This window comes from Choloepus didactylus, chromosome 17, assembly GCF_015220235.1.
Source record: "Choloepus didactylus isolate mChoDid1 chromosome 17, mChoDid1.pri, whole genome shotgun sequence".
NCBI classification, from domain to species: domain Eukaryota; kingdom Metazoa; phylum Chordata; class Mammalia; order Pilosa; family Megalonychidae; genus Choloepus; species Choloepus didactylus.
The window spans coordinates 73,367,801-73,384,229 of record NC_051323.1 but is presented as its reverse complement, the minus strand read 5'-3'; positions in this window follow the sequence as shown (position 1 = coordinate 73,384,229).

Here is a 16,429-nt window from a genome sequence, read left to right as displayed (position 1 = left end):
GATATGAGGTCTAAACTGAAGGCAAGCACCAGCCATCAGAGCCAATTGGCAAAGACTGTGAAAGGGTTTTTGCAGTGATGTGTTTGTTAGTAGCTCCTGGCATGCAAGGAAATCTCGTATCACCAGCAGATTCAAATTTAAGGAACAGATAGCTCAGGCTAAATCCAAGAATTAACCATTAAAATATTTAAATATACAGTGTGCAAAAAAAGATTACAAGGCAAAGAAAGAGGAAATGATGGCACACCCAAAAGAACAAGATAAAAATCAGAACCAACAGAGAAGACTGGACATAATAGATAAAGATTTTTTTAATTTTCAAAATGCTCAAGGAGATGAAGGAAAACATGGAGAAAGAACTAAAGTACATAGGAAAATAATGAGCAATATGAAATCTCAAGAGAAATTTTTAAAAGGAACCAAAGAGAAATACTTGAGTTGAAGACCACAATAATATGCATGGAAAAATTCTCTAGAGGGTTTCAACAGCAGATTTGAACTGGGCGAAGACTCAGTGAACTCAAAGACAAAACAATTGAGATGATTCCAGCTGAGGAGCAGAAAGAAAAAAGAATGGGGGACAAAAAATGGTGAACAGAGCCTGAGAGACCTGTGGGACACCATCAGCCATACCAATATATACATTATGGGGTTTTCAGAAAGAGAGAAAGGAGCAGAAGGAATATTCAAAGAAATAATGGCAGAAAAGTTTCCAAATTTAATGAAAGAAACAAGTGTATACATTCATTCCAATGACCCCCAAACAGGATAAACTTGAAGAGAAATACACCCACTCACAGTAGTCAAACTGTCACATGCCGAGGTCGAGAGAGAGTTCTGAAAGCTGCAAGAGAAAAAACAAGGTATATACAAGGAAGTCCCAGTAAGATGAAATGCTGATTTCTCATTAGAAAGCATGGAAGCAAGAAGGCAGTGGGATGAAATATTTAAAGTGCTGAAAGAAAAGAATTGCCAACCAAGATTTTGTATCTGATGAACTTCTCTCAAAATGAGGGGGAGATTAGGACATTCCAGGTAAACAAAAGCTGAGGGAATTCGTCACCACTAGACCTGCCCTACAAGCAATCCTAAATGGACTTCTTCAGACTGAAAGGAAAGGATACTACCCAGTAGATTGAAATGAGATACATAAATACCTCCAGAAAATGTAACCTAATGTTTAATTATAAATGTCTTTACTACTGGAAGGCGGGGCAAGATGGCAGACTGGTGAGCTGTATGTTTTAGTTACTCCTCCAGGAAAGTAGGTAGAAAGCCAGGAACTGCGTGGACTGGACACCACAGAGCAATCTGACTTTGGGCATACTTCATACAACACTCATGAAAACGTGGAAAACGTGGAACTGCTGAGATCAGCGAAATCTGTAAGTTTTTGTGGCCAGGGGACCCGCGCCCCTCCCTGCGAGGCTCAGTCCCGTGGGAGGAGGGGCTGTCAGCTCCGGGAAGGAGAAGGGAGAACTGCAGTGGCAGCCCTTATCAGAAACTCATTCTACTGATCCAAACTCCAACCATAGATAGACTGAGACCAGACACCAGAGAATCTGAGAGCAGCCAGCCCAGCAGAGAGGAGACAGGCATAGAAAAAAAACAACACGAAAAACTCCAAAATAAAAGCGGAGGATTTTTGGAGTTCTGGTGAACATAGAAAGGGGAAGGGCAGAGCCCAGGCCCGAGCTCAGGCCCTGAGGCGCATATGCAAATCCCGAAGAAAAGCTGATCTCTCTGCCCTGTGGACCTTTCCTTAATGGCCCTGGTTGCTTTGTCTCTTAGCATTTCAATAACCCATTAGATCTCTGAGGAGGGCCCTTTTTTTTTTTTTTTTTTTTTTTAATCCTTTTTTCTTTTTCTAAAACAATTACTCTAAGAAGCCCAATACAGAAAGCTTCAAAGACTTGCAATTTGGGCAGGTCAAGTCAAGAGCAGAACTAGGAGAGCTCTGAGACAAAACGCAATAATCCAGTGGCTGAGAAAATTCACTTAACACCACAACTTCCCAAGAAAACGGGGGTGTCCGCTCACAGCCATCATCCTGGTGGACAGGAAACACTCCTGCCCATCGCCAGCCCCATAGCCCAGAACTGCCCCAGACAACCCAGTGTGACGGAAGTGCTTCAAATAACAGGCACACACCACAAAACTGGGCGTGGACATTACCCTTCCCTGCAACCTCAGCTGATTGTCCCAGAGTTGGGAAGGTAGAGCAGTGTGAATTAACAAAGCCCCATTCAGCCATCATTTCAGCAGACTGGGAGCCTCCCTACACAGCCCAGCAGCCCAGAACTGCCCTGGGGGGACGGCACTCACCTGTGACATAGCACAGTCATCCCTCACCAGAGGACCCGGGGTGCACGGCCTGGAAGAGGGGCCCACTTGCAAGTCTCAGGAGCCATACGCCAATACCAAGGACTTGTGTGGGTCAGTGGCAGAGACAAACTGTGGCAGGACTGAACTGAAGGATTAGACTATTGCAGCAGCTTTAAAACTCTAGGATCATCAGGGAGATTTGATTGTTAGGGCCACCCCCCCTCCCCGACTGCCCAGAAACACGCCCCACATACAGGGCAGGCAACACCAACCTCACACGCAAGCTTGGTACACCAATTGGACCCCACAAGACTCACTCCCCCACTCACCAAAAAGGCTAAGCAGGGGAGAACTGGCTTGTGGAGAACAGGTGGCTCGTGGACGACACCTGCTGGTTAGTTAGAGAAAGTGTACTCCACGAAGCTGTAGATCTGATAAATTAGAGATAAGGACTTCAATTGGTCTACAAATCCTAAAAGAACCCTATCAAGTTCAGCAAATGCCACGAGGCCAAAAACAACAGAAAATTATAAAGCATATGAAAAACCAGATGATATGGATAACCCAAGCCCAAGCACCCAAATCAAAAGAACAGAAGAGACACAGCACCTAGAGCAGCTACTCAAAGAACTAAAGATGAACAATGAGACCATAGTACGGGAGACAAAGGAAATTAAGAAGACCCTAGAAGAGCATAAAGAAGACATTGCAAGACTAAATAAAAAAATGGATGATCTTATGGAAATTAAAGAAACTGTTGACCAAATTAAAAAGATTCTGGACACTCATAGTACAAGACTAGAGGAAGTTGAACAACGAATCAGTGACCTCGAAGATGACAGAATGGAAAATGAAAGCATAAAAGAAAGAATGGGGAAAAAAATTGAAAAAATCGAAATGGACCTCACGGATATGATAGATAATATGAAACGTCCGAATATAAGACTCATTGGTGTCCCAGAAGGGGAAGAAAAGGGTAAAGGTCTAGGAAGAGTATTCAAAGAAATTGTTGGGGAAAACTTCCCAAATCTTCTAAACAACATAAATACACAAATCATAAATGCTCAGCGAACCCCAAATAGAATCAATCCAAATAAACCCACTCCGAGACATATACTGATCACACTGTCAAACACAGAAGAGAAGGAGCAAGTTCTGAAAGCAGCAAGAGAAAAGCAATTCACCACATACAAAGGAAACAGCATAAGACTAAGTAGTGACTACTCAGCAGCCACCATGGAGGCAAGAAGGCAGTGGCACGATATATTTAAAATTCTGAGTGAGAAAAATTTCCAGCCAAGAATACTTTATCCAGCAAAGCTCTCCTTCAAATTTGAGGGAGAGCTTAAATTTTTCACAGACAAAGAAATGCTGAGAGAATTTGCTAACAAGAGACCTGCCCTACTGGAGATACTAAAGGGAGCCGTACAGACAGAGAAACAAAGAAAGAACAGAGAGACTTGGAGAAAGGCTCGGTACTGAAGAGATTCGGTATGGGTACAATAAAGGATATTAATAGATAGAGGGGGAAAATATGACAAACATAAACCAAAGGATAAGATGGCTGATTCAAGAAATGCCTTCACGGTTATAACGTTGAATGTAAATGGACTAAACTCCCCAATTAAAAGATATAGATTCGCAGAATGGATCAAAAAAAATGAACCATCAATATGTTGCATACAAGAGACTCATCTTAGACACAGGGACACAAAGAAACTGAAAGTGAAAGGATGGAAAAAAATATTTCATGCAAGCTACAGCCAAAAGAAAGCAGGTGTAGCAATATTAATCTCAGATAAAATAGACTTCAAATGCAGGGATGTTTTGAGAGACAAAGAAGGCCACTACATACTAATAAAAGGGGCAATTCAGCAAGAAGAAATAACAATCGTAAATGTCTATGCACCCAATCAAGGTGCCACAAAATACATGAGAGAAACACTGGCAAAACTAAAGGAAGCAATTGATGTTTCCACAATAATTGTGGGAGACTTCAACACATCACTCTCTCCTATAGATAGATCAACCAGACAGAAGACCAATAAGGAAATTGAAAACCTAAACAATCTGATAAATGAATTAGATTTAACAGACATATACAGGACATTACATCCCAAATCACCAGGATACACATACTTTTCTAGTGCTCACGGAACTTTCTCCAGAATAGATCATATGCTGGGACATAAAACAAGCCTCAATAAATTTAAAAAGATTGAAATTATTCAAAGCACATTCTCTGACCACAATGGAATACAATTAGAAGTCAATAACCATCAGAGACTTAGAAAATTCACAAATACCTGCAGGTTAAACAACACACTCCTAAACAATCAGTGGGTTAAAGAAGAAATAGCAAGAGAAATTACTAAATATATAGAGACAAATGAAAATGAGAACACAACATACCAAAACCTATGGGATGCAGCAAAAGCAGTGCTAAGGGGGAAATTTATAGCACTAAACGCATATATTAAAAAGGAAGAAAGAACCAAAATCAAAGAACTAATGGATCAACTGAAGAAGCTAGAAAATGAACAGCAAACCAATCCTAAACCAAGTACAAGAAAAGAAATAACAAGGATTAAAGCAGAAATAAATGACATAGAGAACAAAAAAACAATAGAGAGGATAAATATCACCAAAAGTTGGTTCTTTGAGAAGATCAACAAGATTGACAAGCCCCTAGCTAGACTGACAAAATCAAAAAGAGAGAAGACCCATATAAACAAAATAATGAATGAAAAAGGTGACATAACTGCAGATCCTGAAGAAATTAAAACAATTATAAGAGGATACTATGAACAAATGTATGGCAACAAACTGGATAATGTAGAGGAAATAGACAATTTCCTGGAAACGTATGAACAACCTAGACTGACCAGAGAAGAAATAGAAGACCTCAACCAACCCATCACAAGCAAAGAGATCCAATCAGTCATCAAAAATCTTCCCACAAATAAATGCCCAGGGCCAGATGGCTTCACAGGGGAATTCTACCAAACTTTCCAGAAAGAACTGACACCAATCTTACTCAAACTCTTTCAAAACATTGAAGAAAATGGAACACTACCTAACTCATTTTATGAAGCTAACATCAATCTAATACCAAAACCAGGCAAAGATGCTACAAAAAAGGAAAACTACCGGCCAATCTCCCTAATGAATATAGATGCAAAAATCCTCAACAAAATACTTGCAAATCGAATCCAAAGACACATTAAAAAAATCATACACCATGACCAAGTGGGGTTTATTCCAGGCATGCAAGGATGGTTCAACATAAGAAAATCAATCAATGTATTACAACACATTAACAAGTCAAAAGGGAAAAATCAATTGATCATCTCAATAGATGCTGAAAAAGCATTTGACAAAATCCAACATCCGTTTTTGATAAAAACACTTCAAAAGGTAGGAATTGAAGGAAACTTCCTCAACATGATAAAGAGCATATATGAAAAACCCACAGCCAGCATAGTACTCAATGGTGAGAGACTGAAAGCCTTCCCCCTAAGATCAGGAACAAGGCAAGGATGCCCGCTGTCACCACTGTTATTCAACATTGTGCTGGAAGTGCTAGCCAGGGCAATCCGGCAAGACAAAGAAATAAAAGGCATCCAAATTGGAAAGGGAGAAGTAAGACTGTCATTGTTTGCAGATGATATGATCTTATATCTAGAAAACCCTGAGAAATCGACGATACAGCTACTAGAGCTAATAAACAAATTTAGCAAAGTAGCGGGATACAAGGTTAATGCACATAAGTCAGTAATGTTTCTATATGCTAGAAATGAACAAACTGAAGAGACACTCAAGAAAAAGATACCATTTTCAATAGCAACTAAAAAAATCAAGTACCTAGGAATAAACTTAACCAAAGATGTAAAAGACCTATACAAAGAAAACTACATAACTCTACTAAAAGAAATAGAAGGGGACCTTAAAAGATGGAAAAATATTCCATGTTCATGGATAGGAAGACTAAATGTCATTAAGATGTCAATTCTACCCAAACTCATCTACAGATTCAATGCAATCCCAATCAAAATTCAAACAACCTACTTTGCAGACTTGGAAAAGCTAGTTATCAAATTTATTTGGAAAGGGAAGATGCCTTGAATTGCTAAAGACACTCTAAAAAAGAAAAACGAAGTGGGAGGACTTACACTCCCTGACTTTGAAGCTTATTATAAAGCCACAGTTGCCAAAACAGCATGGTACTGGCACAAAGATAGACATGTAGATCAATGGAATCGAATTGAGAATTCAGAGATAGACCCTCAGATCTATGGCCGACTGATCTTTGATAAGGCCCCCAAAGTCACTGAACTGAGTCATAATGGTCTTTTCAACAAATGGGGCTGGGAGAGTTGGATATCCATATCCAAAAGAATGAAAGAGGACCCCTACCTCACCCCCTACACAAAAATTAACTCAAAATGGACCAAAGATCTCAATATAAAAGAAAGTACCATAAAACTCCTAGAAGATAATGTAGGAAAACATCTTCAAGACCTTGTATTAGGTGGCCACTTCCTAGACTTTACACCCAAAGCACAAGCAACAAAAGAGAAAATAGATAAATGGGAACTCCTCAAGCTTAGAAGTTTCTGCACCTCAAAGGAATTTCTCAAAAAGGTAAAGAGGCAGCGAACTCAATGGGAAAAAATTTTCGGAAACCATGTATCTGACAAAAGACTGATATCTTGCATATATAAAGAAATCCTACAACTCAATGACAATAGTACAGTCGGCCCAATTATAAAATGGGCAAAAGATATGAAAAGACAGTTCTCTGAAGAGGAAATACAAATGGCCAAGAAACACATGAAAAAATGTTCAGCTTCACTAGCTATTAGAGAGATGCAAATTAAGACCACAATGAGATACCATCTAACACCGGTTAGAATGGCTGCCATTAAACAAACAGGAAACTACAAATGCTGGAGGGGATGTGGAGAAATTGGAACTCTTATTCATTGTTGATGGGACTGTATAATGGTTCAGCCACTCTGGAAGTCAGTCTGGCAGTTCCTTAGAAAACTAGATATAGAGTTACCATTCGATCCAGCGATTGCACTTCTCGGTATATACCCGGAAGATCGGAAAGCAGTGACACGAAGAGATATCTGCACGCCAATGTTCATAGCAGCATTATTCACAATTGCCAAGAGATGGAAACAACCCAAATGTCCTCAACAGATGAGTGGATAAATAAAATGTGGTATATACACACGAAGGAATACTACGCGGCAGTAAGAAGGAACGATCTCGTGAAACATATGACAACATGGATGAACCTTGAAGACATAATGCTGAGCGAAATAAGCCAGGCACAAAAAGAGAAATATTATATGCTACCACTAATGTGAACTTTGAAAAATGTAAAACAAATGGTTTATAATGTAGAATGTAGGGGAACTAGCAATAGAGAGCAATTAAGGAAGGGGGAACAATAATCCAAGAAGAACAGATAAGCTATTTAACGTTCTGGGGATGCCCAGGAATGACTATGGTCTGTTAATTTCTGATGGATATAGTAGGAACAAGTTCACAGAAATGTTGCTATATTAGGTAACTTTCTTGGGGTAAAGTAGGAACATGTTGGAAGTTAAGCAGTTATCTTCGGTTAGTTGTCTTTTTCTTACTCCCTTGTTATGGTCTCTTTGAAATGTTCTTTTATCGTATGTTTGTTTTCTTTTTAACTTTTTTTTCATACAGTTGATTTAAAAAAGAAGGGAAAGTTAAAAAAAAAAAAAAAAAAAAGAAAAACATGGAAAAAAAAAAGATGTAGTGCCCCCTTGAGGAGCCTGTGGAGAATGCAGGGGTATTCGCCTACCCCACCTCCATGGTTGCTAACATGACCACAGACATAGGGGACTGGTGGTTTGATGGGTTGAGCCCTCTACCACAGGTTTTACCCTTGGGAAGGCGGTTGCTGCAAAGGAGAGGCTAGGCCTCCCTATGGTTGTGCCTAAGAGCCTCCTCCCGAATGCCTCTTTGTTGCTCAGATGTGGCCCTGTCTCTCTAGCTAAGCCAACTTGAAAGGTGAAATCACTGCCCTCCCCCCTACGTGGGATCAGACACCCAGGGGAGTGAATCTCCCTGGCAACGTGGAATATGACTCCCGGGGAGGAATGTAGACCTGGCATCGTGGGACAGAGAACATCTTCTTGACCAAAAGGGGGATGTGAAAGGAAATGAAATAAGCTTCAGTGGCAGAGAGATTCCAAAAGAAGCCGAGAGGTCACTCTGGTGGGCACTCTTACGCACACTTTAGACAACCCTTTTTAGGTTCTAAAGAATTGGGGTAGCTGGTGGTGGATACCTGAAACTATCAAACTACAACCCAGAACCCATGAATCTCGAAGACAATTGTATAAAAATGTAGCTTATGAGGGGTGACAATGGGATTGGGAAAGCCATAAGGACCACACTCCACTTTGTCTAGTTTATGGATGGATGAGTAGAAAAATAGGGAAAGGAAACAAACAGACAAAGGTACCCAGTGTTCTTTTATACTTCAATTGCTCTTTTTCACTCTAATATTATTCTTGTTATTTTTGTGTGTGTGCTAATGAAGGTGTCAGGGATTGATTTGGGTGATGAATGTACCACTATGTAATGGTACTGTAAACAATTGAAAGTACGGTTTGTTTTGTATGATTGCGTGGTATGTGAATATATCTCAATAAAATGAAGATTAAAAAAAAAAAAAAAAAAGAATGTAGGATGAAGCCTAAATGGATACAAAAAGTTGTAGGTTTGTAAAGTGGAAAATTTATTTCTGTAATCAAGGTTGAAAGATAGATACAGAAAGCTGTAAAAAGTTTGTGAAAACAATTATTTCTGTAGTCATGTGAAAAAATAATAAAAACTAGTAATAACACTGCTTAACAATAGAACCTCAAAATTTAAACAAAAAAGTGGTTTTATAAAACGAAATAGCATCAAATATTTTATCCACCACCCAAAGCAGTAATTAATATTTAATGTTGTGGGTATGTGTCTAATAATTCATAAAATATAAAACATTCCTCACTGTACTGCAAGCTTCTCACATTAAGGTCTCTTGCTGTTTTTATTAAGAAAAAATGTCCTTAAATTATTGAGGTGTTATTTCTTAACAAAAGGTTGTAAAGTGTTTTTCTGAATAATCAGTGTAGGTCACAAAAAGTCTCTTTTATTAAAATAACTTCTTGCACTTTATGTTAAAAAAAAAATGTCTTTACTACTGTATTTTTTGTTTTGTAACTCCACTTTTTTCTTACCAGTTCTACATTGCAAATGCTTTAAAAATAATGACAAATCTATGGTTTTGGACATATATAAAGATCTAATTCATACAAAAAAAGGTACAGGGAAGGAGGGGTATAGGAACAGTACATGTATGCTGTTAAAAATTTCAATATGATATCAAATCAAATGTGATTCTTACAGATTTAAGATGTTAATTTTAAGCCCCATGGTAACCAAAATATAGTATCTGGGAAAAAATATATATAGAAGAAAATGAGAAGGGACTCAAAATAATACACTAGAAAAAATCAAATTAACTTGAAAGTAGGCATTAACAGAAGAAAAAACAAAAAATGTGTAAGGCTTACAAAGACCAAATAGCAAAATGGCAGAAGAAAGTCCTGCATTATCAGTAGTTACTTTAAATGTAAATGGATTAAATTCCAGTCAAAAGGCAGAGGTTGGCAGAATTAATTAAAATGCATGACCCAACTATCTGCTTTTACAAGAGACTCACCTTAAATTCAAAGACCCAAGTAGGTTGAAAATGAAAGGACAGACAAGAAAATATACCATGTAAATAGTAACCAGAAGAGAGCTAGTGGTATCTATACTAGTATATAAAATATACTTTAAGTCAAAAACCTTTATGAGGGACAAAGAGTTCATTATATACTGGTAAAGGGGTCAATTCAACAAGAGGACATAACAATTATAAATGTATGTGTACCTACCAGCAAAGCCCCCATATATATGAAGCAATATTGACAGATTTGAAGGGAGAAATAGATGGTTCTACATTAATAGTAGGAGACATCAATTCACCATGTTCAATAATGGATAGAATAATTAGAAGATCAATAAGGAAATAGAAGACATGAATGATAATATAAACCAACTAGATCTAACACATATGTAGAGCATTTTACTCAACAGTAGCAGAATATATACTCTTCTCTAGTGCACATGGGTCATTCTCCAGGATAGACTATATTATAGGTCACAAAACAAGTCTCAAATCAATTTAAAAATATTTAAATCATACAGTGTATCTTTTCCAACCACAATGGAATGAAGCTGGAAATCAGTGAGAGAAGAACAGGAAAAGTAGGGATAATTTTAAGCGTATTGCTGAAGATATTTCTAATGCATGTCCTACCTGCCAGTAATACAGTCCTGACAGGGTAATGGACAGGGACCACAGCTTGAGGCCCCTTTGGACACTTCCAAATGAATGATAAATATGTTCTGGTTTTTTTTATTCTTAAAGTGTTTTTAAGGATTTTTCTTGCTAGAGATCCATGACTGTAATGGTAGGAAAAAATTCCTTGATTTTATATTCCCAAATTGGAGAATCCAAATTTATTTCTCCAGTAATAGGGGCACACATTTCACTGGTATTGCTGTTAAAGAGTGATGTAGTAACAGTTACAAACTTTACCTTTTACTCGGAACTCTACTGTTCTGATCATCCACAAACTTCAGGAAAAATGAAAGAGACCTAATGGAATTCCAGAACTACAAATATCAAAGCTCTTAAAAACCCTAGAACTTCTAAGAACCAAAATATTGGTGCCAATTAGATTAGTCCCTTTAAGACCCACAGGTTATCTCCTTCTGAGTTAATAACATGCCACCCTATACATTGGACATTCACTTCTAATGCTAGATTACTAGATTTCAACCTATTACATGTGGATACATGTGACTGGATATTACAAAAGATTCATATTATGTCTCCAGTTTTATCACCAGCAGGTATAAGTTTCATTTCCAAAACACCCACTGAAGCTGCTTCTACATGATCTGAAACCTGGAGATTTGTTCTTCTGAAAAGGGCATCAGAGAAAACTGCCCTTGAGCCTATGGAAAAGACCATATCAGGTACTGCTAATAACTGACACAGCAATAGGATGCTGAGGTGCTGATTCTTGGTGATTTATGTCCCAGCTAAAAAGACATTCATCACTTTGTCCTAACTACTGGATGCCCACTCCACTGGGGGACCTCAAACTGAGGAGTCTTAGGAATTCTCCAGAAACTTCTTCCACTCCAGGAAATGGAACAAAATTAATTTTCTGCTTCTTCAGCACCCTTTTTCTTTCCCTTTATCTACCACTATTCTGGCCTATCATTGTACTTTGACACCCCCTTTTAACTAACCAACAGATTTCCTATGATCTTCGAAGACGAAGACTTCTTGTTACCTTTGACCCCCTATGGTCTTCTACCTATTAAACTCTCTGAATTGCTTTTTCAGGCCACAGCTGTCGTTCTGAATTTAAATGATTGCTGAAAAAATTTAATAACTACTTCTTTAAACACTTCCAGAGGTAGATTCCCTTTTATGTCCCCTTGGTACTTAAGTTCCTCTTACATTGTAAATCCTAACCTTCGGTCTTGTAAAAATTGGACCTTGACCTTGTGGTCTACTGAAATCATTTTAACCCTATCAGCAAAACCTAACCCATCAGAAGTAAAAACTAATTTGGGGATAAACTTAATAGCTTGTTCTCTCCAAAGACATTCCAGCCTGCTCTTCAGGAGCAGTTAAACATTAACTCTTTCTGAGGAATCTGCCCACTTTAAAGGGCAAGAAAATCGGCTTGTTCCTGCTAAATGATGCTTGTGCTCCTGATACAAGTCGGCCACACCAGGAGACTACTTCTTATGTGGACATCAGGCTTACACCCACCTGCCACACACTAATTTATTCTGTGCATCAGAGTGATTGTTAGAGACTTTCAGATGTTTAAAATTCCACCAGTCCAGTGGATCATGTTTCCGTGAATTATGTGAGCTGAAATTTCCACTATGGGACTAATAAATACAACTGTATGCAGCAGTCTGAAAATTGGATCTGACCCTAGCAGACAACTTTTGCTCTAGAAACAAAACAAACCAGTTGAAATGAAAATTCATTAGCCAGAGTTGTCAAGGATAATCGCACAGACCTTGATTTCCTCCAGCCAAGGGGGAGTTTGTACTATCACAAGCATTTATCGCTGCCTGCAGGGCAAGTAGAATAGTGGTGATTAAAATAAGTGGAAAGCCACCTCTTCCCCCTCACTGGATGCCATCTCTCTCAGGATATCAGCTTCTCACCCAACTTGACCCACCCCATGAATTCTGATGAATCATTTGCCTGTCATCCCTCACCACCAACCCTCTCTACCCTATGATGATCAGACTCCACTTTAACTCTGACTTAATCTGAGTTGATTCCAATCTTACTAAACATTGTCCCATAGAACTCATCTCCAGATAACCCTGTTGGTTGGTCTCTTCTGTCTGCACAATCTCAGGCACTGACTGCTTCTGCCCATTTCCTTCTGCTTGTGGCAGGTATCAAGGACTCGTTCCTCCCTCCTCATCATGCTGTGATTTCTAGGAAGAGCTTCTTCCCTTCCGTCCATTAGAGGCTTCTCTCTGGGGAGACCCTGCAACCAGGTATATGGAGGCCAATAGTTTCTCTTTCCTCAGCCATGAAATCCAGGAGCTCCTGGAGCTACAAGTCAGAAAGAGTGCAGTTAAGATTTGGGAAAAGAAAGAAAAGAAGGGGTTAGACTACCACTGAGATCTGAGAAAGTCTTAGAGCCCCTTGGTAATGAGCAGTACACCTTCTAGAGTACTGACGGCGAACCAGAGCAGCTCACAGTCCTCGGTAGTGCCCACCTCCTGAGACCGTGTGGGACCATCTGCAGGATAAATGGATCTGGATACTCTGAAGTCTCTCTCTGCACAGTGAGTCCTGATGGTTTTCTTCCTGGTCTCTGGTAGCCGTTCCCTGTTACAACCTCCCTTTGCTTAGCACCATCCCCCAGTCCAAATGCAGGCTAAACGACCTCCCCTGCTTCTGCAGCCTCAGCCCTAACTCTGACACTTTTCCATTCTCACCTGTGGCCTTACCCTGTGGCCTCTGTGCCCTCCTGACCTTCACCCGTCCTGCTTCAATCCGCACCCTACCTCAGGCCTGGCTCCTGCCCCGGCTCCCCTTACTCCTGTCGCTGACTCATACTGACTTTATTCCCCACTAGGTTAGGGGCAGTGGAGTATGCTTCCCTAGAGCCCAGGATGAGGTACAGGGTCTCACTGCAGCCAGAATTCAGGGCTTGGGACGGTGTTTGTCAGAGAACCAGCTAGACAGTTAGTGGGCTTACCCTGTGTGGCCCGAGGATCTCAGGGAGACTTCGGTCTGGCCTCCTAGGCTTGTGTGCCGTAGCCTCAGGGAAAAGTCCAGGCACAGCTCAGCCGGAGAGCAAGCGTGGAGCCTTGTGGCCCTGTCTGGCTGAGACAAAGCAGTGTCTAAGGAAGATTGGACTGAGGCACCCAGGAAGCTTCCGTGTGACAGAACTGGAGAGTCTCGTAGAGTCACCTGGGGAAGAGCGTCAGGTGTCTAGGGAGAGACCCAAAGGATAACCTCTCAAAGTGCTCAGAAAGCTACCCAGGAAAGGGCCTGGGTACCGCCTCTGGGAAGAAGACAAACAGTGAACTGGTGCGTCACTCAGGAAATGATGCAAGGCAAGTCTTCAAAGGCTCAAGGGAGAGCCTAGACCAGAAGCAACTGAAAAATGCCCAAAATTACACACGGGGCCGATCAGGGCAGGGCTCCTTTAGGTGTGTGCAGTTTATGGCTTGCTGCCAGCTATATAGCACGCACCCTTCCCCTCCTAGGAAGTTCCACACCACAAGCAAAACAGAAATCTCACCAGGAGTGGGTTGGGAACACCATCTGAGTACCTCTTGGGAGAGTTCTTTCTTTGATTCAGGTGCTCAGGAGGTGCTAGAAACCCACGTTATATAGTTTTGGGTAAGGCCAAGATGGGGCCTACCCCTCAAGGCCCTTGACTCCATAAGGCTTTAAGCTGAAAGGGATGTCATCCTGGCCCCTTTGCTCGCCCACCTTTACCTCCCCAACCATCCATGTAAACAGCCGACATTGCCAGGCACCTTGGAGGAAATCTTCAGGCAGTTTGGGGAGACAACCTGATCACAAAAGCAGTTCACATCCAGGGTAGCCTCATCCTGCCACTCACCTGTGGGAGAGAAAAATCTGAGAAGGGCCTTGAGATGTTCCCCTCTGATAGGACAGCAGGGTTCAGGGGAGTCTGCAGCAGGGGGAAAGCAGGTCGCTGGCTCACCAGGGACCAACACCTACCTGAGCTGGACATCTGTTAAGTCAGAAACGTGTAGGGTCTGAGATTTTAACCTGCTTTCAAGCAAACAGGTTGGCCAGCAGTAGTTAGATATGCAGAAGATTGCAAGATCTCTGGGATGGACAGACAATTTCTTACTCAGAATCAGTAGGTTTCTTCTCCATTCTGACAAGCCACCTGGGTCTTCCCAGACACCAGGGAGGACTTCTCTGAAATGGCCAAGGGGCTGTGGGTTATACCCTCTCTGTGATAGCACAGCCCCAGAGAAATTTTGGGATGCAGGGAAACATTACTGGTGGCACATAACTGGCACCAGAGTTCTCCAATCACCTTGTATGTTTGCAGAATTAACTGGTGGAAGATGAGGAAAGAACTATGGGAAAAATTGTTTTAAAAACTATTCTTTCAGTTTCAATATTTCCCTCAGTAACTAAACAACCCAGTCATGTACTTTAGGGTAGAATCTCCTAGCTTCATTCTGAATGAACAGAATCACAACTACCATATGATGATAATTAGCATTGCTGTATTACAGAATGAGAGGGAAGATGTCCACTCTCTGCTTGTGTCTCCTTTGCATTAGAAACCATTTTCCTTAAACCATAAAGCTCTGGCTACTACATCATTGGAGTTCTCTTGGTGTGTGGTGAATTCGTTCCCCTGGTGGTTCTTGACATTATCCACACCTGCATTGTATGCGGCGCTTGCTCCTGTAAAGAACAGACAAGAACCTGTCAGTGTGGAGATGCCACAGGACTAGCCCTGACTATCGCGTGTCCTTACGGTAGAGGAGGAGGGGAGAGGGGGAAGGAGGCAGAGGGGAGGGAAGAGGAGAGAGGAGGAATAGTTTTCTCTGAGGCTCCAGAAGCATAGAGCACATCGCAATCATTCCACCGGGATTCCTGAATCGGAATCTGTTTACTTCGGTGATTTCACAAGTCTGCCCCATCCCCTCCTGTGATGAGAAGCCTCTGGCTAAGGGTCTTCCTGCCTGATCAGGATCCATCTGGGATTTAGCACCTGGAACAATCCACCTGGAGAACAGAGCCGATGACAGTGCGGACTCGAGCTAGTCTGAGCTGCGTCCAAATCCCAGGTGTGTGAGCCACCTCAGAGTTGTGAGTCCTTGACAAGGTAACCCTCTAAGGCTTAGTTTTCCCGTTGCTCAGCTCACAGGATCTCCAGGAGGGTTAGGGAGATAGTGTCTAACTACTTGTCAGAGGCAGTGGCCAGGAGCTGTCTGTTGTTCTCAGCCAGTCCACAGGCCCCAGTGACTTCAGGGACATCGGGGCTGCATGCTGCACCTGTCCCCCCAAAACCTACATGCATCCTGGAGTTGCCTGGAATCTGCTTTTTAAACATCATTTCTTTAATTTAAAACTTCTGTCATAATTAAAATGCAAATGCCTCAGTCAGAGGTAGTATGTTAAAGGAACATCAGTTATGTTTGATAGCATAGGTGGGACAAAGATGAGATAACCCTGAGTTACGAGGTAATAACAGGATCAAACTTTGCTGACACTGAGGCAAGACTGGATTCAACTGGGACGGTGATGAGTAGCCTGGGGCAACGTTGAGGTAGATTAGCTGCCGCAGAGCCTTTCCTCAGAGACTGAGGGCTGGGACAGGGCACAGTATGTGAGGAGGTTCCTTCTTCACAGATGGAGGGCTGGGGATGGGGCTCGGTGTGTGAGGAGGTTCTT